We start from the raw sequence: 10,684 nt of genomic DNA on the forward strand, positions 1-10,684 counted from the left end.
GTGCTAACCCTTACTATAAAGGAAAGGGTTGGGAAGACCCTTCGGAACTCAGCAAAAATCAATAAAATAGCTACTACTCACCAGTCCCTGGCAGAGGGGTAGGTGATATAGAAGCAGGCTTTGTTCCTGCCCCCTGCTCTTCCAGCCAGGGGCTGTAATCTAACAAAGCATGTAAATTAGTATGAAAGACTTCATGATTAGTCCCAATTCTTCACCCTGTGTCCAACCCTTGAATTGGCCTTGCCACTAGCATATGAGCAGATGTGACAACATATCAGTCCCCAGCCTGGCTGCAAGAGGTCTTGTGTGTTTTGGCTCACCCTCTTTCACTCTTGCCTTTGCCATGAGAAGAATATGCCCTGGCTAGCCCATGGTCCCGGGGGAGGATGAGAGACACACACGGCCAACCCATCTCATAAGCGAAGATGCATGATTGTGGTTTTAAACCACTGAGTTTTGGAGTGGTTTGTATTGCAGCAGGAAATTGGCAAAAGTTAATTGATGCAGCCTGATTATAGGCATCAGGGTGATATATGTTATGATTGTAATTTAGGTAGGGTACTACGAAGACACATGTTCGTTCATTTTGCCTGAAATAATTGGGGATGGTTTCACAGTGGTGGAAACATTTGAAGTAGGCCTGGAGGGATAAGCAAGTGAAATTACTACAACGTACAAAAAAGCCTTCACGTGTCCAAAGCTTTACTATTGATAATGTGGTCTCATACTATGCTCAGCTATTGTCTCTACAATCCTACATTGTAAGGTAGGAAGGCAGGGAAGATGTCACCACCATTTTTTTTCTTTTTTTTTAGATGGAGTTTTGCTCTTGTTGCTCAGGCTGGAGTACAATGGTGCGATGTCAGTTCACTGCAACCTTCGCCTCCGGGGTTCAAGTGATTCTCCTGCCTCAGTTTCCTGAGTAACTGAGATTACAGGCATGTGCCACCACATCTGGCCAATTTTGTATATTTAGTAGAGATGGGGTTTCTCCATGTTGGTCAGGCTGGTCTTGAACTCCCAACCTCGGGTGATCCACCCGCCTCGGCCTCCCAAAGTGCTGGGATTACAGGCATGAGCCACTGCGCCTGGCCTGTCACCACCATTTTATAGAGGGTAGCCTTGTCTAAGGACACAATTCTATTAGTCTATTTCAAAATTCAGAGCCCAAATTGAAAACTCTAAACTCAGGGTTCTTTATCCACAAACCACCTCTTTTCCACAAAACTTCTCCTCTTTACCTATTTAAGATTTATAACATTTAGGCAGTAAAGGACACAGGAACTGCTGGCCTAGATGTTTCAGGGTTCCACAGGACAGACCAGTCCATGGTTTATGTTTTCAAGGAGCTGATACTCAGTCTGTCATGTTGTCCTCTAAAGAGGTGATTGGATGCTCTCACTTGAGTCATCTCTGTTAAAACACATTAAGGGAAGGGTAAGAGACAGGCCTGGCTTGGGGACTGTGAGATTTACAAAGGTAGTAAAAATGTTCTCCATCAAGAGGGCCCACCATCTTTTGTACAGTAGTTTCAAAATTTACTTCATCAGTTTAAAACTTGTCCAGAATGAATAAAGGAAGAACAAATTCCAGGACATCAATTTTTACGATCAACCAGCTGATCTACCTTTCTCAGATATTGTGTTATCTGTTTAGAAAAACATATTAAAGAGCAAGTAATCAAACAGACGGAAGGCTTTAGAGAACCACAGTGCACTGGAGAAGGGACCTGAGGGATCAATGATGTAACTCTTTAAGAAAAAATCAAGAATGCTTTAGAAAGGATAACCACGAACGATGATGTTTCAGGTTGGTTCTACCGATTGGTGAGCTCAATTTAACGGGTCAATTGCTTTAGTCAACTGATGGTTTCAGGGTGTTTCGGTTGAATTTCATTTCCTTCTCAAGTCATCCAGGTTGTTCAACCAAATGTACCAGTTGTGCTTGGCTCTTACATATTTGAGATGTGAGAATGTATGCAATTGTATGTGCATGTTTGGGTGTGTCTGTATGTGTGTATGCATGTGTGTGTGTGTGTGTGCAGGTATAACAGGTTGGTCAAGGGAGAGACGGACAAACTACTACCCTTTAGAGAGCTATGCTGTGTGTTGCTCACTGCTATCCCCAGCTTTTTTTTTTTTTTTTTTGAGATGGAATCTCACTCTGTCGCCCAGGGTGGAGTGCAGTGGCACGATCTTGGCTCACTGTAAGCTCCGCCTCCCGGGTTCACGCCATTCTCCTGCCTCAGCCTCCCCAGTAGCTGGGACTACAGGTGCCCGCCACCACACCTGGCTAATTTTTTTTTTTTGTATTTTTAGTAGAGACGGGGTTTCACCGTGTTAGCCAGGATGGTCTCGATCTCCTGACCTCGTGATCCACCTGCCTCGGCCTCCCAAAGTGCTGGGATTACAGGCATGAGCCACTGCGCCTGGCCTGCTATCCTCATCTTATAGTTCCATGTTCAGACTCAGGGAACAACACATTCATATTATTTGATACCTAAGTGTAGAGGCAGAGGCCAGATCTGAAATTCATATTATCTGACTGTTTACGCTCCTTCCACTCTAACCTGAGGCATCCTGGTTAGTGTAGTGTATATCTGAGGTTTCTTTCCTGAAGGGGAATTACCAGCACACAGTAGAGAAGAAACTAAATATAGTTTGTCCTTCATGAAAGAAAACAACAACATATTGGGAAGTTAAGTAGCTTAAAAGCTCCTTGTTTGTACTTTAATCCTTTCTAAAAATGTATTCACTTATGTCTATACCTTTTTCATTCAAAAATATTTGAGGCTTATAGAGAAAGAAATTAGCTAGCATCTTATATACACATATGCAAGTATATATGCACACATATACATACACACATACTATATATGGCATAAATATCATGTTTATAAATATGTCCCATGTGTATCTTTTATGTGTATATGTAAAAATGTGTATAAGTATATATGTGTGTGTGTAAATGTATGCACACATATATTAATATCGAAATATAGTGTAACCTGTTTTATATTACATACACACCATGGGCATTGGGAGCCAACTTCCTCTTGTGGTTTTGTAATTTGGACTTCCCAGTGGCACAGAAAGGATTTTTGGTCCTTTTTGTAATATTCTCAGAAACAAAAAGATTCCCAAGCTCAGGTGAACCTGTAAGCCATTCCTGTGGGCCACCTTGATCTTGACAGTGAAATTATAAACATCAGGGAAGAAGGGGGTCACTTAGCTCCTGCCTTTCACACCCCAAGATGACTTACCCAGTGTCACATAGTAAATCTGTTCCCAGGACTTTTGGCTCCTGAATTCCAGTTCTGTAGTCTAGTTGCTGTTATTACTGTCTTTTGAGTAAGTGCTTGTAATGTAAAATAATGACAATGTTTTGGGGACTCCAAAGAAGAAAAACCCAACAAAATCTACCCAGCAATGACAACTCCCTGACCACCAACTTCCAGTGTCAGCTGACACACAGGGTACATGCAGTACAGGGTCAAACTTGCTCATTTGTTCTGGTCAGTAGAAGGGTCCAAATGAATTGCACAGGCTCTGGAGTCAGGATTCCTGTCTCCAGTTTGGACCCTGGTCAAAGTGACTTAACCTCTCTTAGCTTCCGTTGCCTCATCTGTAAAATGGTAATAATTCCACCTGCCTCAAATGATTACTTTGAGACGGAAATGAAACAATGTGTGTCAGGACTGTCCAATATAAATATATTTTGTATCACATATGCATTCAGATATTTTCCAAGGGTCACATTTTAAAACATATATTTCACATAGCTTAACATATCTAAAATGTTATCACTGTAACATATAATCACCTATATAATTTCTCTTTTTTGAAGCAGAATCTTCCTCTGTTGCCCAAGCTGGAGTGAGTGGCATGATTTCAGCTCACTGTAACCTCTGCATACTGGGTTCAAGTGGTTCTTGTGCCTCAGCCTCCCAAGTAGCTGGGACCACAGTTGTGTGCCACCACACCTGGCTAATTTTTGTACTACAATTTTAGTAGAGTTGGGGTTTGACTGGTCTCGAACTCCTGACCTCAAGTGATCCACCTGTCTCGGTCTCTCAAAGTGGTTGGATTACAGGCGTGAGCCACCATACCTGGCCTAATCACTATATAAAATTAATGAAGGATTTTGCATTTTTTCTACCCAGTCTTCGAAATCCAAGTGTGTATATATTTACCCGTGTAGCACATATCAAGGACACATATGACTGGTGGCAATTGAGTTAGAGAGCATAGAGACAGAGAGCACTGAGCACATTTGCAATTCTTGATCTGAGAGCTCTTTAAGTGTGGAACACACTTTCCTGAAAGCAAGATTCCCTACCCATTCACAGATTAGGAGCTTCCTAAACAGGAGAAGAACCAGGAAGACAGGTTTGAACCTGCAGGCAGCACAAAGGCAAATTCGATCTTCTCCCTCAAGAAACAAATCAGATAAAAGTAAACAAATGGGAACTTTTGACAGTTGAAGCCCTTGGCTGACATGGGCACGGATACAGAATTCTCCATAGCACCTGCAGCAGAGGCCACAACCTTGGCAAAAGCAGTGATCGCAGCTCCCGTCTGCAGCAATTGCTACTCAGCAGGCACTAGGCTGGCAACTTTCCATGCAGGGCTTGCTGTAATCCTCACTGCAAGTCCTCAAGGTAAGTCATGTTATTATTTTAAAAAGTGAGATTCAGAGAAATGAAGTCGTGTGTCTAGAAAGTTAGAGGAGGTGAAAGGATTCAAAGTCAGTCTAAACAGACAAAGCCAGGTACTTCACTGTCCCTTTCACTTTTCTTGGCAATGTCTAGAGATAGTGAGCAAGTTGTTAATGAACTTGGCTCGACTTCTTTGGTCCTGTTGAATATTTGTGCCTTGCACCAATTCTTTGATGAAGGACGGAATTTCTATGAAACCTGAGACTTGCTAAGATGGGCACAATGAACCTCCGCCTTCCTTTTATAGATGGGTTAATAGGTCCCAAAGGGAGATCCAGCTACCTCTCTGTTTACTTCCCTCTATCAGGGAGGCTGTTTTCTGGGTACTACGGTGAAAACCCAAGGCCTGAGTTTCATGAACTGAGAAGATTAAAGTCCTTCCTATCAGCAACAGTGAACTTCCTCAAGTCCCACTGTGAAGACAGTAGCCACATGCCAGGCATGGGAAACCCAATGGAGAGTTCACAGAATCTTCCAGATGGAGGCTTCCCTTGCACTTGGAATTAAATCCAAACTCCTTTCCAAGGAGGCCTTTCCTCCAAATGGAGGCCTTGCCTTGCTCTACTCTATCCTCTAGGGCCTGGCATGATTTCTGGTATATAGCACGTTCTAGACATTTTGTTTGCTGAATGAACTTGTCAAATGCAGTAGACAGGCAAATAGCTGGAAGGTACTGGGAACATATTTTAACACAGTAGCAAGAGAAACTTGAAGGGTTTGAAACTTCTGTCTCTAGAGAGTCAAACAGAAACCAGAAGCTGAAAGGGGGACTCAGCATTTCTAATCGTGATTGGGCGACATCACCTGAGAGCCTAGAAAATATTTGGATTAAAAAAGGAGGGGAAGCTATGAAACAACCCTTCAAAAATATTTTCATTTTCTCCTTATGTCTCCTTATTACATAATTCACATCATGACCTAGATTTCAAATGTAATTAACTATAATATATTCTCTCAGTCCCACTGCTGGAACATATTCATAGATGAAATGAAATAACTAGGATATTTTACAAGAGGTACATTTAATGAATCTGGAACAGTGATGCCTGCCATCTGTCGGTCTGCAGGACACCTTCACAGCCCCTCAACAAGAGATGATGACACACTGTCACAGGTAGGAATCTCCTTTAGGGTAGCAGGGATGATCAAAACATACAACCATAAGTCACTTATAGGATTTAACAAAAGGGTTAGAAGGGAAGAGATTACCTGCTGAGCACTCACTGGGTGCCAGGTGGCAAGCACTTGAGTATAAATTATTTCTTCTAATACTTGCAACAATACAAGAGGTGATTGTTCTCATTTTATTTTATATTTTTAGGCAATAAAAATGTGGTGGAGAGTAGTAGATGAACAAAGAAGATTTTTGCAATCAGGTAGATCCAGGCTAGAATTCTTATTGCTTACTGACCTCAGTCAATGTCTAACCTCTCTGGGGCTCCATGTTCCCCTCTGCAAGTATGAGCTTAAATCTTCTTGATAGGGGTGTCATCATAATTAAATACGATGACCCATGCCAAATACATGGCACAGTGTCTGGCACACAGTCATTCAACAAATGTTAATGGCCTGCCTTTCATATTCATATCTGCCATGACAGAAATGGAAACATGCTGTTAAGGTTAAATGACCTCCTCAAGGTCACAGAACCTGGTAATATCAAACTAAAATATTCCACTGGCCATCCTCAAAGTCCATGGTGTGCCTTTGCCCCCTTTGAATGGTGATGCTTTCCCTTGGGCAGTGGGGATTGCATTCCAGGCGAGGGAGAGCTTACTTAAAACCACAATGAGATAGAAGAAGTGTGAGATTTATTGTACTGTTATGCAAGAACTGCTTCTTTCCAAGAATCCCATGGTGTTGAGTGATTTAATTTTCTGGAACACACTGAAACATGAGAAAGGCAGGTTGAACAACAGAACTGTCATTTTTTTTAGTCTACCAAACTTCTGGGCAATCAAAAGTATAAGATTATTTTTTCATTGTTAAGAACGAAAAATGTCTTCACTTTCATCTTTGCACAGCTACTGAAGAGCACCTCGCAGTGGTGTCAGATTTTCATCCTTGGCAGGTCATTTTGGAAACAGTGAAATTGGAAATAGATTCAGTTTGTGCCTGTCAGTCTATGAGAGGACAGTGATATTTCAAGACCTACATAAATATTTATTTTCTTGAAATTGCTTATACATGTCAATCTTCAACGAATGTTGACATTCACTTTTGTTTGGATTTCCTTATGGTAATTGCTGTGAGGTGGGATGGGGTGAAAAGAGTTTAGGGTAGAAAGGATCATAAGTCAGGCCACATAATGTTAATAAACTTTCTTGGACCAATTTACTATGCAGTGAGGGATAAGTTAGAGTAATTGGCCCCATTGTTTCCTTGAAAAAGAGGAGGACTATTCGAATATCTCCTCCTCTAGACTTCCATGCTTCCTTGAATTCTCTGCGTGTCTGAGAGGTGCCATATTTACAAAAGTTTAACTGGATAATAAATTGAATTCTCTGAAATCGAAGGAAGGAGATGCCTTGGCAAGCCAAGGAAGGTAGCATGGTGTGCTCACTGGGAGAAGGATTCCCATCTCAGTGTTATTTGTGAACCTCTAAGTGCTCCTTGATAAAATGAGAATGATAAATGCAACCTGTCCCATAGGTAGTCTGAAGTCAACGCACACAACATTATTCCCCAGATCAGGTGAAGGATTCGGGCCCAAGGATTTGGATAAGAAGTTCACATGAGAGGTAACTAAAGATTTCCTCCTGGGAGAGACTTCTGGCTGCAAGTTACAACCATCAGGCAAAGTGCTTTCCAAACATGCATATGCACGCATGTCACTTAGAAAGCCAGTTACAAATGCAGATTCTAATGCAAGAGGCCTGAGCAGAGGCCTGGGATTCTGTATTCCTCATAAATTTCCAGAGGAGCTAATCTAACCCTCGATAGTCTTTGGAATGGCTAGAGCCCTGTGAGCTTAGAATATGGGTGCCAATTCAGATTCTGATACTCTTGGCCCGGGGGAGAGATGGGCAAGGTCTTTTGATTTTTATTTGTTTGTTTCCTACTGTTGTTGGGGTAGTATATTTTTAATTCCAGGATTGAAAACAATTGTGGTAGACAAAATAGACAGGGATGATTTTGGCTGCCGAGTTTGTATTTTGGGAGGCAGGAGATGGAGGGAAGACGCTGGGAATTAACAGGATTTACAGCCAAAAACCCAGTCTCAAATCTTAGCTCTGTAACTTAAAATCTGCAAGACAGCCCTGAAACTCGGAGCTTGAGATTGAATGCACTGGCCCTACATATTTACTGTGAGGATTAAATAAAATAGTACATGTGGCATGCTTAGGGTATTGCCATACTGTCTGGCCTGTGGTAAGCTCTCAAATCATGGTAGTTATTTTTGTCCCTTAAAAAGAAAAATCCTGGGTGTTATAAATGGGATCCTGGGATGATAATTAGTCAAACACATTTGTTCATGATGCAAAGTACTGCAGTGACTCAACCAGACAGAGGCTCAAAGAAGAAAGGACAGTGACACATAGAAATAATTCAGTTCTCTGTGGAAGGGCACGCAGTGGCCGTGGGTCCTTCAGAAAGGGCTCCTGAATGAATGATGAGCAGCCAGGTGTGTGCAGTGGTGAGGCAGGCCCCCAGTGAAGGAAGAGGAGGAGTTACTTCTCAACATGTTTAATCCGCATTGCTGTGCGCAGAAGGCAGCAGTGACCTAAATAAATCCTTCATTAGAAGCAGAAACACACTGGCTCAGGCACTGCGCAGCAGAGCTCTGTGACAGGAGGGCGGACAGACAGGGCTTCTCCTATTATTCAGTGCAACTGAGTGGAAGAGGGACCCCATAACAGACAGGAGACAGGAGCTGGGCTGCCTTGGGCCCACTCTGGGGTGCATGGCTTCAGCCCCTGCTCCAGGGGTGACTGAGCCTCTGAGAGGTGCCATCTTAGCTAAAGAAGCTCCCCTGGATGGGGTGGATGGTCATCGATCACACTGCAGATGGTGAGTACCCACAAATCTTTTGTGTTAACCCAGAAATGATCAGGAAAGACACACAAAGCATCAGAGGCAAAACAGCCACGTGCCATCATCTTGTTCTGTCTCATCATTTTGCAGATAGAGAAACGGAGGTAAGCAGAGAACAAGAACCCCAAGGTCAGGCCTGCAGGGACTGAACTGACTCAGAAACATGGGACTCCCAATTTGCATCTTACTAACCTCCATACACATGGAGGTTATGTGCCCTCCAAAATCTGTCCTTTTTTGGGGGGCAAGGAAGATTGGAATAATTCACAGCTGAAAATAAATTTATACAAACCGAAGTAAATTTTTCCCCTGAAATGGGCAAATAGGGAGAGATGATTTGTCTCATTCCTTGAGCCAGGTTGTTATGGACTGAATGTTTTTGTCCTTCCCAAATTCATAGGTTGAGACCCTAACCCTTATTGTGATGGTATTTGGAGGTGGGGGGTTTAGATGATTAGGTTTAGATAAGGTTGTAAGGGCAGGGTTCGATCCTGACAAGATTGGTGTCCTGATAAGAAGAGGAAGATAAAACAGAGCTCACTCTGTCTCTCTCTCTCTCTCATTCTCCCCACCATGTGAAGGCATAGCCAAAATGTGGCCCTCTGCAAGCCAGGAACGGGGTTTCATGAGGAACCACTTCTGCTGACACCTTGATCTTGAGCTTCCAGCTTCCAAAGCTGTGGGAAATAAATGTCTATTGTTTAAACCATCCATTGCATGACATTTGATGATAGCAGCCCTAGCTGACTAGTACATGGTCCTCAGAATAATTAGGAAAGCAAAACAGTTTGGCGGGGACTTCCTCCATTGTGTGTCTTTCCGGGGCGGCACTCAAATGCTTCCAGGTTTAGGCAGGTGACATCTATGTATGAAGCCAGCTGGCTGGTGGGAGATGGTGGCAAGCAGCTGTGTGTGTGGTTTGGCTAAAGAAGCAGGTGCTGCCAACTCTGGCAGATATTGTCAGAGACCAGGGACCAGAGTGGTCTGATCTTCACATTTTTCAAAACTCAACTATGGATACTTATGTGAAAAGTGCTGATTTTTAGGAATCTCATAAATGGATATAACTTGCCAAGTAAAGTGAAGAAAAGGAAAGAAATAAAAATAAAAAAGACTGAATGGCAAGTCTGCAGAGAGCAATGCCTAAGGTCTATGCATTGCCCGTAGGTGATCACTCAAACTCTTACAAGGCATCTACGATGTTTCTAAAATTGTACTGAGTTCCTGGGGACACCGAAATAATCCTGTCCCTGTCTTCAAGGAGCACCTTATAATGTGGAAGATGCACGTGGAAGGAATGAATGACTAGACTTCAGAGTAGACATAGATCCATCCGTGGAAACTCAAGAGCCCAGAGGAGAGAGATGGGAGCTGGCAGAGGGTCAGGGAGGGCCTGGAAGGACCTCACAGCAAAGGCCATGTTTGAACACAATCTTGGAGAAAACTTGGCCGTGCTCAGAAGAAAGTCCCATGGGAGCATTCATTCAGGGCAGTAGGAGACAAAGCTAAATGGGGTACAAGGAAAACCTCAGCCTATGCTAAGATTTGCCATGGCAGGTGCTGGTGTGGATGAGGCTACAGGACCCACAGCTTGAGAAGCTTCAGTCCTCTGCCTAGAAATTTAGAAAGAGGGTAGAGGAGGCCGAGAGTGGTGTCTCATGCTTGTAATCCCAGCACTTTTGGGAGGCTGAGGCGGGTGGATCATGAGGTCAGGAGTTCAAGGTCAGCCTGACCAACATGGTGAAACCCCGTCTCTACTAAAAATACAAAAATTAGCCAGGCGTGGTGGTGCACACCTGTAATCCCAGCTACTCCAGAGGCTGAGGCAGGAGAATTGCTTGAACCAGGGAGGCAAAGGTTGCAGTGAGCCAAGATCATGTCATTGCACTCCAGCCTGGGCGACAGAGCGAGACTCCATCTCCAGGAAAAAAA

At 43.2% G+C, this 10,684-nt stretch overlaps 1 protein-coding gene across 4 annotated transcripts in view; it reads right to left on the bottom strand.

The window, feature by feature from the left end:
• The window catches only part of HS3ST1 (heparan sulfate (glucosamine) 3-O-sulfotransferase 1), a 32,787-nt gene that overhangs the window by 3,410 nt on the left and 18,693 nt on the right, over positions 1–10,684 (bottom strand). The window contains exon 1 of one of the 4 annotated variants that reach the window (XM_011987824.1): positions 9,294–9,371. The exons of the other annotated variants lie outside the window; for them this stretch is intronic. The gene's annotated coding sequence lies outside the window, so the exon portion shown is untranslated. Of the gene's footprint in view, positions 1–9,293; positions 9,372–10,684 lie in introns of those variants that run through there. 4 annotated transcript variants of the gene reach the window in all.

Source organism: Mandrillus leucophaeus, unplaced genomic scaffold (genome assembly GCF_000951045.1).
Source record: "Mandrillus leucophaeus isolate KB7577 unplaced genomic scaffold, Mleu.le_1.0 Scaffold317, whole genome shotgun sequence".
NCBI lineage: Eukaryota > Metazoa > Chordata > Mammalia > Primates > Cercopithecidae > Mandrillus > Mandrillus leucophaeus.